This window comes from Lissotriton helveticus, chromosome 1_1 (assembly GCF_964261635.1).
Source record: "Lissotriton helveticus chromosome 1_1, aLisHel1.1, whole genome shotgun sequence".
In the NCBI taxonomy this organism is placed as follows: Eukaryota; Metazoa; Chordata; class Amphibia; order Caudata; family Salamandridae; genus Lissotriton; species Lissotriton helveticus.
The window spans coordinates 1,021,777,756-1,021,791,155 of record NC_136057.1 but is presented as its reverse complement, the minus strand read 5'-3'; positions in this window follow the sequence as shown (position 1 = coordinate 1,021,791,155).

Here is a 13,400-nt window from a genome sequence, read left to right as displayed (position 1 = left end):
CATAACATAACATAAGATACTTGTGTACTGCCAATGAGTGATACTATTTCTAACATATATTATGTGTGTGGCTGTGTGACTGTATATCCATGTGTGAGTGGATGTGTGAGTGGCTGTAAGGGTGTAGACCTAGGTGTGTGAGTGGCTGTGTGGGTGAGTGAGTGGTTGTTGGAGTGACTGTATTACTGAGGGAGTGTGTGTGTCAGTGGCTCTATGGGTGAGTGACTGAGTGGCTGTGTGATGGTTTGTGAGGGTGAGTGAGTGGCTGTGTTGAGAGTTTGTATGGGTGAGTGAGTGGGTGTGTGAGTGTCTGTATGGGTGAGTGAGTGGTTGTGTGAGTGCCTGTATGAGTGAGTGAGTGAGTGGGTGAGTGAGTGGCTTCACAGATTAGTGAGTGGTTGTGTGAGTACTTGTATGGGCCTGTGAATGGGTAAGTGAGTGGTGTGTGGGTGTATGAAAGGTTGTATAGGGATGTGAGTGGGTATTTAAGTGCTTCTGTGGATAATGTCATCAGTGATGTCAATTAAGATGTCATTCATGATCCATCAGTGATGTAATATGTGAGGTCATAAGCAGTGCATTACAGGGGCATAAGTTGTAGTTAGCTCACCTAACTATAACTGCTTAATTTCACTGGTTTTGTATAAGTGAAATTTGAGCCTAAGTATAATGTCCCTGTAACCTTTGTTTTTTGCAGTTAATTTAAACGTTTTTTTAATGTTGTTACCTAACTATAATGTCTCGGTACACTTTGTCTTTTTAAGTGAATTTCTAAGTTTTTTTAAAAATTCCCTAACTGTAACCTGTAACCTTTGGGAGTGAGTGTGTGAGTGAGTGCATGAGTGTCTCAGTGGGTGTGTGAAGGAGTGCATGAGTGTCTCAATGGGAGTGTGGTGAGTGGCTGTATGGGTCTATGAGTGGGTTTCTGATTGAGTGTCTGAGTGGGTCTGTGAGTGGGTATCTGAGGGTCTGTGTGTGTATATCAGTATCTGTGTGAGTGACTCAGTCACAAAGAAACTGCATCTGCCCTTTTATCCAACATGAGTCCATAGTTTTACACAAAACATTCACCAAGTGGAGTTTTTTCTACTGGTTAATTACTAAGTGCAAATTCCTTGGATAAATGTCCAGTATACATTCTACACTAGTGCTGTTTAATGGAGCACAAGGAAATGTCACCAGTGACCTTGTGTGTGTTTTAGCAATGTGATTGTTCCTGGTGCGTTTTTATCCAGAAATATGTGATAAGATTAATCCTCCTATAGAGAAGACAATGAGGCTACAAAGACATTCATCTTCACCAAACAAAAGGTCCTTCCTCTTAACTATATGAAATAAGTAGTCCTTTGTATGGTGGAGATGTCCTCATATTCCTCAGCATCAAGAATTCCTCACCAAAATCGGCAAGTGACACACTGGTGAGGCTGCTTGTTAACTGTCCATCATCCTGGCAAAAGTCATGTAGACATTTGGATACTACTAAGGTGGGCGGGGTCAAACAGGAAAGCATCCAAGTGAATTGCACATTTGTATACTGTTAGCAATTTAAAGGGAGAACCATGGACTCACTTCTCTCCAGGACAGAATAACAAAGAACCCACTTGTCACAGTCACATACAGATTGTACTCCAATAGATCAACGATGCAGTCACCTCTACAAAGCATTTCAGATCATTTTTCAATATGGAATTACGAAGAAAACATAATTGCTTTTCCTTCACATACCCTGGAGTTAGAGCCATTTGTCCTTTAGTGAAGTGGTGCTTCAGCAGAGGCACCTGCTATGTTTATATTAGTAACTGCTTACTTTTGAGATTTCATTTCTGTGAAATGAGCATTGGGGTCGAACAGGCCTGGGCACCCCATCCCCTGGGGCCCAGGCACAAAGTAAAGGGGGAGTGAGGCTGCACCCTCCCCCTCCAATGGCTGATTTTGGCCCCAGGGACGCCCTTCCCCCAGGGCTGTCAAAATTCAATGGGGAAGGGGGGCCATGACCTCCCAGGGCTGATTGCAGCCCGAAGACCCTATCACAGGGAGCCTGGCCCCCCTCCCGGGATGATTTTGTCCCCGGGACCCCGACTCTCGGTCCTGGTCCAACCGAGGGCACCCAGAGTGCAGGATGGGGACCACAGGGAGCCTCCAGGCTCCCCACCTCCTGCGTTGCTCTTGTACACAGGGAGCGGCTGGAAATCCAGCTCTCTGCATGCAAGAGCAACCTTTCTTCTCTTTCCCTGCCCGCATGTTTTTCAGGCAGGGAAAGAAAGGAAGGAAAACTCAGCTTCCAGCAACCAGGAGCGGTTTGACAGCTTTTGCTTTCAGGAAGGGTAGTGTTTGCTTTTGCTTGGAAAGAGCTGTCAACTCCCTCCAAGCAAAAGCAAACAACTATGTTCCATTAACAAATGTTAACTAAACAGCAAGCATTCATTTAAATTTTTTATTGTAGTTAAAGAAACAAAGTAACTAGGATGTACCCACCCCTGATCTTTAGGAATACCTTCATTTTTAAATACAGCAAACATGTAAAAATATGATTATCTCGTTAATAGTCAAAAAGTGTATTTCATTAACCAGCAGAACCATTCCATTTTGGTAAATCAGATTACGGAAGTGCATTTAGAAGTTTTTTGGGGGGATAAAAGGGATACATTTCAAACATGAATTTAGAAATGCTCAAACTCCTAGAACCCCCTTGATTCTGCCCGCTCACTTACGCATTATACTGATGTCCTTTCTGAAACAAATATGACGCACTACGTCGGCTGTATGGCTGTGTGCATGGCCTTTTCTACATCAGTTTTCCGCCCACCCCTCAGTTCATGCAGCTCATTTGGAGATACAGGGACTGCTTAATTTACAGTGTCAGAGCCTGAGCTTCCTCCGCGACTGTAAAACTGCAAATAAGTAGACCCAGAGAGATGACTGGGAGCGTGCCAAGTTTCTTTAATATCAGCTAAGCAACATAACTTGCGTTCATTGAATGAGGGTTACCGCCAGGTGATCTACAAATTACTCCACATGGATGTTTTAGTCAGAGAGGAGTATGGACACAGGCGTCGTTTGAACCTTACCCTGAGTGACAAGCGACTGCTTTTTTTCCTGCAGTACATAATTATGCAAAGATATGCAAGAAGCAGAGAGTAGGACTAAATAATGACTGCCGGTAAAACAGAAGCACTGCTGAATGTACTCGCCTCATGTCCACTTTTAATCAAGTGGCATGTTCTCTGAAGCATTTGTGTGTATTATTGATGCTCATTTGATATTCATGCAATTTTCCGGAATGATGAAGGGTAAGCGACTACACTTTAATTTAATGATGCAACAATGTGTTTATTTGCAACTCTGTTATGGTGAATGGCAATCTAAAATGAACTTTACCTGCCACACACTAGTTTTAATGTTCTTTTGCTTTCCATGTGGTCAAACAAATACAATGCACCTAACCATTTGCGTACACATATATTGAACGTCCATACACACAAAATGAATGACCTGACATTCTGGATCAGGATCAGTGGACATTCCCCCTCTTAGAGCAGACTTCCGAATTCAGACAATCTGACACCATGGTGGATTTCAGATGTCATACTTTTCGGTGGATTAACAAGAAAGTGCTTGCTCAAGAAGGGGATATGTAATGTACAAAAGATCCACAAATGTGTACATTTGTGGGAATCCACACTTTACAGGATTCCTACCATCTCTGAAATGAATACACATTTACACTTGTTTCTATGGTGAAAGGTTACGCAATACTGTGGGTGGAGGAGAAGGGGTTGGTCATGGTACAAGATGTTTTCCTGTGGAGTTAAATTAAATGAGAAACATCATTTTCACTGAGTGTACTCCAATCATTTTGTGAGTGTACTCCAAACAGTAGTCTCTCAGGGAGGCAATCACTGACATAAATGTATATATTGCGTTGATTTTCATGCATACTTCAGATAGATTTTATGAATCAGCAATACATTTATGTAATCGAAAACAGTCTTAACCTGTTATTGAGAGCAGTGCAGTAACTTCACGGCGGAGGCGGAAGTGAGCAGTGTGCACGGAAGTGAGCAGTGAGCTGTGCACGGAGCGGAGGGAGCAGTGTGGAGTGCTAGGAGCGGGCGACGAGGCAGATGAGGCAGGGTCGTGACGAGCCTCCAGCCTGAAGCACGAGCCACGAGCCCCGAGCACCGGTCAGAAGCTGCAAGAGGCGCTGAGGGCGACGGTGATGGTGAGCGCGGTGTGTGCGGGCGGGCGGGTGTGTGCTTGCGGTTTGTGGCTCCATTCCCCGTGGCTACAGCCCCTGCCCTGCCCTGCTCTGCTCCGCCATAGCCTCCAACACAACCTTCAACACCCGGCGCTTAGCGTTTGACGCGCGGCAGGCAGTAGGCGGCGAGCTCGGGTTGGAGAGCTGCCCACAGCCTCTGTCTCTGCCCATATCAGCCTCACGTTGCCCTACCTCATTGCACCACCGCACTACTACAACGGATCCGGCCGGTGAGTTGGGAGAGTCGGGGAGCGCCGGGAGAGCGTGCTTTCTGCGCACCTGCACCTCTCTGCACCTCTCTGCTCCTTCCTTCTATGGCGCCCTAAAGCTCAGTGAGGCTCGAGGCATAGTGGACACAGCTTCCCGGTCTGCACAGAGAGAAGTCATCTTCACAATCGTTGCTGAAGTCTGAGAGCCATTTCCGAGTGGCGTTATTGGCATTTCAAGCAGGATTTCATCATCAAACACAGCCTGGAAGGCGCGCTGTGTAATCTTTTGTTTATTTGCTGTTTATCGTGGATGCAGCAAGTGTATTCAGTCGGAGTCGGAGTTGGGGAAAACGCCAGAGAGACGCCAGAGTTGCCGGATCTGTGTGAAGGCACACAGGGGGCAAGGGGGCAAGGAGGTGGGCACAGAGCCAGTAAAAGGACGTGAAAGGGGCTATAGCCACAGCCGCAGAAAATGAGATCTGGGAAAACGCGACAAGTAGCGGATTGTAAAAAAAACCAAAAAAAAGGAAGGAAGACAAAAGATAAAACAACAGAGGACCAACTGAGCCCAAGGGAGAGGTTGGTTTCGGCACCTACGCCAGATGCTACAAAGACTCCCACACGAAAGTCAGGGCTCTTAAAATTCTTCTACCTAAAAGATCCCATCGCAGTGATCTACGCACCAACAGCTGAGGCTAATTGCTTGCCGAACCCCCTCTCTCCAACAAACGCACCTTCTCCACCGGCCGAACACCGGACAGATAAGATTAACGATCAGCAAAGGTCCAATTACTTAGCACAACCCAGGACCCGCTCACCACAGGGGAAATTAACGGTCGTCACCGCACAAGTTCACCATCTATACCCCAATTCGGGAGCAAAAGGTTATACCGCCAATTCAAAGGATATCGGGGATAATACCCCCGTATGGGAAATCAGCCAGAGGGAGATTAACAACACCACACCCACCAAACTGACTAAAGAAATGCTTCTTAAAGGCTTAACAAGTCCAAAGGACGGGCTAACAAGCCATACCAATTTAGTTACTACATCCCCGTGTGATGAGGCCCCATGGCAAAAACCACTGTTTTTATCAAACGACTTCGAACTGGAGGAATTAACAGAGAGAATTTCCACGTACCTAGACACAAAAGGCAGAGCCCTACGTACTGATTTCAGTGCCAAACCCCAACATCTAAACCCGGGTTTGGCCATGTCCACTCCACGACATCAAATAGAAAACAGAGACCAACAAAACTTTACAATAAATGACAGTAACATTATGTCAATACATTTTAATCATCCAAATCCAACTGATCCAATAACAATTTCATCATGCAGCACGACAGGTCCAGGCTTCAAAGACCTAAGAAAGTCTCAAGAAGACCCCCTTCTACACCATGGACGAGGACTTTATTAAGCTCTCTAGATCAAGCCATAAAAGCCCTGAACTTCCAATCTTCTAAAATGGAGGTGCAGATTGACCTCTTTACGTTAGTGGCAGGCCATATCGCGGGCATAAACACAAAATTGGACGCAATCGCGACATTAATAACAAATCAGGGAAAATTCGAGGCTAATTCTTGCATTAACAAACTACCGTGCAACTGTGGATGTGGAACAATAATAGAAAAGTTATCAAGCTTGCCGACAATCCTGACGGCGATCCTTGGGGAGGTGAAACTCTCCCGCAACCCGGTGGAAAAGGAATTTTGCCAAAGTCCGGAAAAGTCACCCTTCACCACTACTACGAGCAGAAAAGAGCCCATAACCAACATCCCGCATTGGGATACAGATCACAACCAATGGGAAGGGGAAGTTGATCCAGAAAGGTCGGCTAGAGTCAGTGAAGTAAAGCAGTACCCCAAAGAAGCCATTAGGGAGGAAAAACCAACAAAGAGACAAAAGAAAAAGGCCAGAAAAGCAAGATTAAAGTACACACAGCAACAAAACACAGATCAAGGCGAATTCTTCCCGATCTTTAAAGAAAATACCCTGCAAAAAATGAATGTGTTAGTCTTGCCCACGCCTCAAGGCAACAAGGAGGGTCATCCTCATTCACCAGACAAGCAGGGTATTCAAAGCCTTAGGAGGGTTGTAACACCTTGCCAAGAACTTACTGAAACACCGCTGAACCAACCAGTCACAACAAACGTCTCGAAGACACGGGCACACATCCATCAAAAAGAAATAAGCTCAGACGCAAGGAAAGACCCTAAATCGTGGCAAGGAATTAATGAGCCCACTAACATAAGCGAGAATGGAGGACCAGAGCAAACAAAGTTAAAACGTGATCCGGGAGAAAATTTTACAACGCAAAGTTTGCCCAAACAAATTTCTTGTTACCAGAACATACCGGCAAAACTGGTTACAATCATAAACGGAAAGCAAGAACAAGTATCAGATCGAAAGTCGAACAATGTACAATCACGCATATGTGTCACAGTTTTGGAAAACGAGCGCAGTTGTGCACTAGCCGATATGGAGCCCAAGTTCCCACATAAGGAGCTGTATAAATCACATCCAAATCATCGCTCAACAATTTTAACAGAATTGGAGAAAACGAATCGGGAACAGGAAACCCACTCCACAAAATCCAACCTTTGTGATTTGACAAGCCCACACAAGATCAAAGTAGGCTTTTTACAAGGGTCTAAAGAACCCCCTTATCACTCTGACTCCCTCCAACACAAAATTATATTTACCCCAGAATACCCAACAAAGGGTCCACAGGACATCCTAAATCGAGGAAACCTGCTCAAACTGTTTCATGCTATACCAGCATTAAGCGAGATAACATCGCAGGATATACTGGCGGTCGAATTCCAATCATTACCAGCCAGACACCGAAGATACTGTGACAACATGGGCCACAAAAGCTAACGTAGATAAGATTTTTTCCACAAAACATCTATTTGAGTCATGGGGTATATCGATCACCCAACATATACGCTCAGGATACCCCTATCCTTTACAAATCAATAATTCCAAAGTAATAATGGGCAATGGGAAAAGAGGAGCCCCCCACTCTTGTCTACTAGGCGCACGTGCCTCCTCACCACAACCTTCAGGTATAAGGGATAAGGTTTACCAAAATGGAATGGAGCAAACAACAAGACTGCGCAGCCGGGAACAAATAGATTGGTCCTGGGTCCCCATGGCCCTGGCCAAAAAGGCAACCTAACCCGGAGCAAAATATTTTCCTGACAACTGACATGAGGAAGGACAAACACAGTGCCAGCGAACCAACGCGCCTCGTAATTTGCTCATGGAACGTACATGGGTTCCAAGAAATGGAGAGAGACTATGACACACTTTCCTTTTTTCAGCAACAAGACGTAATCCTGATACAAGAGTCGAGGAAACAAACACCGACCGTAATATCAGGATTCAAGGACTACCACATTTGGGCAGAAAGAACCTCTAAATTCGGACACCCAAGGGGGGGTCTGTCAACCTATATTTCCCAAAAATTCAACTGGGAAGCGGAAAAACTGGATGTGGGGTTAAATTGGGTTCAAGTGACTAAAATTTCTGACTCATCGATAGTTGGGAATGAAAAGTGGAATATGCTATTCATTAACGTTTACATCCATCCTGATAGGAAGCAACATGAAGAAAAGCACGCTAGTTTAGTCTCTCTGATAAAATTGTTGCAAAGACTACACTTAGGATGCCAGCTGTTCATCGCAGGAGACTTCAACTGCAATCTAACGCGGAAGAAGGGGTAAAGGGAAACACGCCTTTGACTAGTGGCGGTCCAAGATTAGTAACCAAGTTAAGAGAACTCGGTCTGACGATCTTGAACGGAAACACAAGGGGGGATAGGCCGGCAAGCATTACATACCTAAGTGGAAGGACTACCTCTATAATCGATTTCACCTTCGTAAGTGAAGAGCTCATCCCAAGCATTGAGACATTCCAAATTACTCAAAGGCCAGAAAGCGACCATTTCCCCCAACTAACTATCTTGAATACAGGGCCCACTTTGGCACCGAACATGTCCAGCCTACTACATCACGCCTCAAAATATAATCTAAAGAAACTAAAATGGCGAGGCGAAGGGATGGAAAATATCCAGTCTGTTGCAAAAATACGATTAGTCAACCAGGGGACCGAAAAAAAAGAAGATCTGGTAAGAACCTGGGAGCAATTGACATCTGATTTGCTTCATAAGTTTCCAACAACGTCTGTGAAACAGAGTAAGTGTACCCTCAAGAAGGATCCCTGGTTCAACATGGAATTAAGAACAAAAAAAAGAAGGGTCGCGAAAGAGGTCCGAGCGTTAGCCCGAGAAAAAAAACTGGGGCGTAAGATAAATAAGGGAAACTTGATCGCAGCCAGAAACTCCTATAGAAAATCATTGAATGCAGCGAAGTCCGCCTACAAGGAAAGGTTGTGGCTTAATCTTCTAAGTGCAGGGAAACAGTCTAACAGTCGGGACTTTTGGGGCATCATAAATGAGTTAACCAAAGGATCAAAACTCCAACAGGAAGCAGGTGTGGGAGCCAGTGCCTGGATCGGGCATGTACAAACCTTGTATGGTACATCGGTCGCAGGCCCGATGAACGAGTTAAGGACAACTAACACAAACGAGGAAGCTCTGAGCAGATTAAACAAATCAGATATCAAAGGCCCAGAGACGGAGGAGATGTCAAAAGAAGAGCTTACACTTCCAGATCTAGTAAATAGAGGCGATTTATGTAAAATAATATCAGGATTAAAAGCTGAAGGCGCGGCTGGCCCAAATGGGCTGCCAAATGCCTTTTTCAAATATGATCCGGCCTTTTGGGCTTTCAACCTAGCACCGCTTTTTAACCATATCTATAAAGAAGATCAGATCCCGCTATCGTGGAAGGGCAGTGTCATCCACCCAATTTTCAAGAACGGTGATCATCGTAAACCAACAAATTATAGGTTAATATCGCTAATAGACATGGAGGCAAAGCTCTACGCTTCCTGCATCCTATTAAACCTCCAAGACTGGATCACAGAAACAAATATAATCCCCCGGATGCAAACAGGCTTCAGACAGAAAATGGGAACAATTACAAACCTGACCAGCCTCTCATTGCTAATGGACAGAGCGGCAGAGAAGGGAGCTCGGCTGTATGCATGTTTTGTCGACATTAAATCAGCATTCGACCGGATCAATAGAGAGCGACTATGGGAAAAATTAAAGACCTGGGATGTGCCGATCAATCTATTAAAGGCAATAAAAGCACTATATCAAAGAACTTGGGTAAGAGTGAAACTGGACAATGGAGCCCATACAACCAGGAGCATACCAACGCACCAAGGCCTAAAACAGGGCTGTGTTTTAGCGCCCACACTCTTTAACCTCTTTCTTTCCGACCTCGCAAACGAGTTGGAGATGGACGAAGTTCATCCACCTTCACTGTCAAAAAAAGGTATTTCTTGTTTGCAATATGCAGATGATATAGTGTTGCTAAGTAAAACGCCCATAGGATTACAAAGAGCTCTTAACAAACTAGTGACATATCTGAATAAGGAAGGGCTGGACCTAAACAAAGAAAAAACAAAAGTGGTCTGCCTAGTAGACCCTAAAAAACTAAGATACACTTGGACGGCAAACGGGGAAAAAGTAGAAGAACAAGGGTCTTACAAATACTTAGGAATTATAATATCTCAGGGAGCAAAACAATCGGAGCACAAAACAGCATTACGTGCAAAAGCTCAAAACCTAATTTTTGCTTATCGCTTACTAAAAGCAAAAATGGATTGTCCGAACTACAAGCATCTGCTGGAAGTTATGTCAGCCCAAGTCTTGCCAACCCTGTCCTATGGTCTGGTCACCTGGTGCGGTAAGGAAGTAGACGTACTCAATGACCTACAAACTAAAATCTATAAGGCGGTTTTTAATCTCCCTAAAAGCGCCTCAGCTTCGCAAGTAAGACTTGAATTTGGTCTGCAAAACCAGAAATATAGGAGCATGAGCGGCTTCGTAAAACTGTGTTACAAACTTAGAGCTGCAGATTCAGATTCAATGGACTGGTTAAACTGGGAAGAAATAAAAAAGCGAGGGGAGGCCTGAATACCGTGTACTTGGGGAAAGTGCCTAAAATTCTGCGTAAAGGAGTTGGAGTTGGAAGCAGCATGGGAAACCGGAATGGACAAAGCAGGTTTCAGTAGACTGGCCAATATATCAGCAAAAAAGAATTCTTTTCAAGAAGATAAAGGTATATTGAAAAAACGGCGACATGGCTGGTCTATAATAAACTCCTTCACAGCGGGAAAACCACTACCCTACTTATCCTCCCATTTTAACAAAAATTTAAAAAGCGCTTTTATGGACTACAGGATGGGCATGCACATTTCAAAGGACTTATTACCTTCCTGAAAAGTAACCCACCAGACTGAACATTGCAGACTATGTGGGTATAAATCTGAATCATTGGCCCACTTTCTGTGCGTCTGTCCGGCACTGCTAGAACAGAGGCAAAGATTTCTGAAACACATCTTCATTAAACTAAATGTTCGCTCCTGCAGACAAGCCGTAATATGTTGGTTGGGAGCGAGTTCCATCATTATGGTGTGCAGAGGAACAACATTTATGGCTGAGGGAAAAAAACAGCTGAGTTATGTCGAACAGGGGGAAGGTCAATAGGTGGGTTACTCGGCCCCAAAAAGCCAGGGTCCGTAATAGTGGTTTGTTTCCCCATATTAACTGGAGAACTGTAGACATGGGGAGGACCCCTGGAAGAAAAGTAATTTCAAAAATGTTATCTTTACTTCATAATTAGCGAGGAAAAACAACGTTAGAAAAATGAATTAAATTGTATTTTTATATATTTTTATTTTTTATTTTATTGTGTGTAATTGTAATAATTGTAATTAATTATGCAATAAATCCTTTGACTTGACTTGACAGTAGTCTTTAACTCATGCGTGTTACAGTGGAGAGGCTGTGGATGACGTGAAAGTGGCACGAAGCAAAAGTACTGTGAAGGAAATGTGTTTTAAGGAAGAACGTGGACTGCCTATAGATCGTTTGTGTGGAGGTAGGATTGACACGCGCCAGGAACAGATGCACTGGTAGAGCAGTGGCAAAAGCGGTGACTGCCAGGTACGCTGAAGCCCAAGGAGATTGAGTATGAGAGGTGGAGTAATTTATGGCATATTGGCTGCCATTTCATATGGATTTTTATAAAAATATAAGAACCTGCCTCAAAGAAATTGATACGGATAAATGCAATAAGAATAACAAAAAAAGTGTTAGCACTTCATATCACACTTCTGCCATGCCTGAGACCTATGAATAACAGATGTTATCATTCCCCAAGGCATGGGTACTCAGGGCATATTTATAAGACGGTTGATCGGCGCTGAGCCACAAATTGTGATGCAGCGGCAGTGCAAGCAGTAAATCACCTTTATAAAATGACACATTTGCCAAAATGCTTAGATTTCTAAGGCTTGTGTGGGGCAAAATCTGCGCTTAAACCAGCTGCGCCACCCACAATTTATTATATGCAATGTAGGCATTCTGCCGCAAAATCCGATTTAAATGTAACTCAGTGATATTTATGGGTTTGCCAATGCATCACAAATCGTTGGGAAGTGCAAATAAAAGCCTGTAATTTGCTAGAATAGCTCTGCTTCGGCGATCCAGGTGTGGAAAATGGCACAGTGGCTGTGGTACATAAAGAGCAACCCCACAAAACAATTTGGCAATCCAAAAAGCATTAGCTGTCTGTTGATCACAAGATATATAAAGATCCATGTCATATGTTGGAAATTCATTACATGTACTAAGCAAATCACCAAGCTAAATTAAGTGAAAAAATTAAAGGCTGTGCTAATATCATGTAGGCAAGCAATGACATCAGAGGTGTCAAAAGGACAAATGTATGTGTGAATATCAAATATGCTGGCACTGTCAGAATCTACCTAGGGGTGGACATATACCAGAGAATGATCATAAACTTGTAACTTTGCAAACTGTAAGAAATGTGTTTGCCTTTGTCAGCAAACTTAACACTCATGGCCAGTTATGTCTCAGTAACAATGAACATTATAATTTACTTTTGTACTTTCAGCCGACCAAGGATATAGGTTGAGAGTATGGGTCATGACCCCTTTCACCTATCCTCAGATAGAGGCAGAAAAATGGTATAGCAAAGCACACAGCATGATGAGAAATTTGTGGAGAGGATTTTTGGAACCCTAAAGTCTAGGCTCAGATGTCTGGATATGTCAGGGGGAAGACTGTTGTACTCCTCCCCTATGGTATGCAAAATACTCCTCGCATGTGCCATATTGCACAACCTCTGTTTAAAAACGAATCTCCCATGAGACTATGAGCCACTTCATATGGAGGAAATGGAAGAGCATGAAGACAGCGAAGGAGAAATCCAGCACACATTGGCTCGTCGGCACAGACTGGACTAGATTGAGGCTAATTTCTTTAGCTAAACTATATCATCTGAGGGTAAAATAGAAAATATATCACATGATCAACATATAAGTAAATCTAAGAACTCATTCATTGTGTTGTCTCAATGTGAAAGTCAAAGTAAAAATCCATTTACTCATATCTTCTCAAGATGTAGGCTTCAACATTTGACAAGCATGTAGCCTGAAACTTTGATCAACATGGAGCCATAACTCAAAAAGTAAATCAATCAATGCAGCAAGCTAATGTAATGCAGTGTATTGTTTGAACGGGACAAGGCGGGATTGGCACAAATCCACATATTAATGGTCCATTCCTGTCCTTAAGCACTTAAGCAGTGGAGTGCAGCACAGCTAGCAGTCTTGTTGTGTTCTGCAGCATCAAAATGTGTTTCATAATGTACTCAGTGAATGTTGGAACACAAATCTCATAAAATGTCCATACCTGAAGCAAATCCATCATTCCCATGTGTCTCACCAATACAGAATGGCATCACTTTGCAAGAGCAAATGTTGTT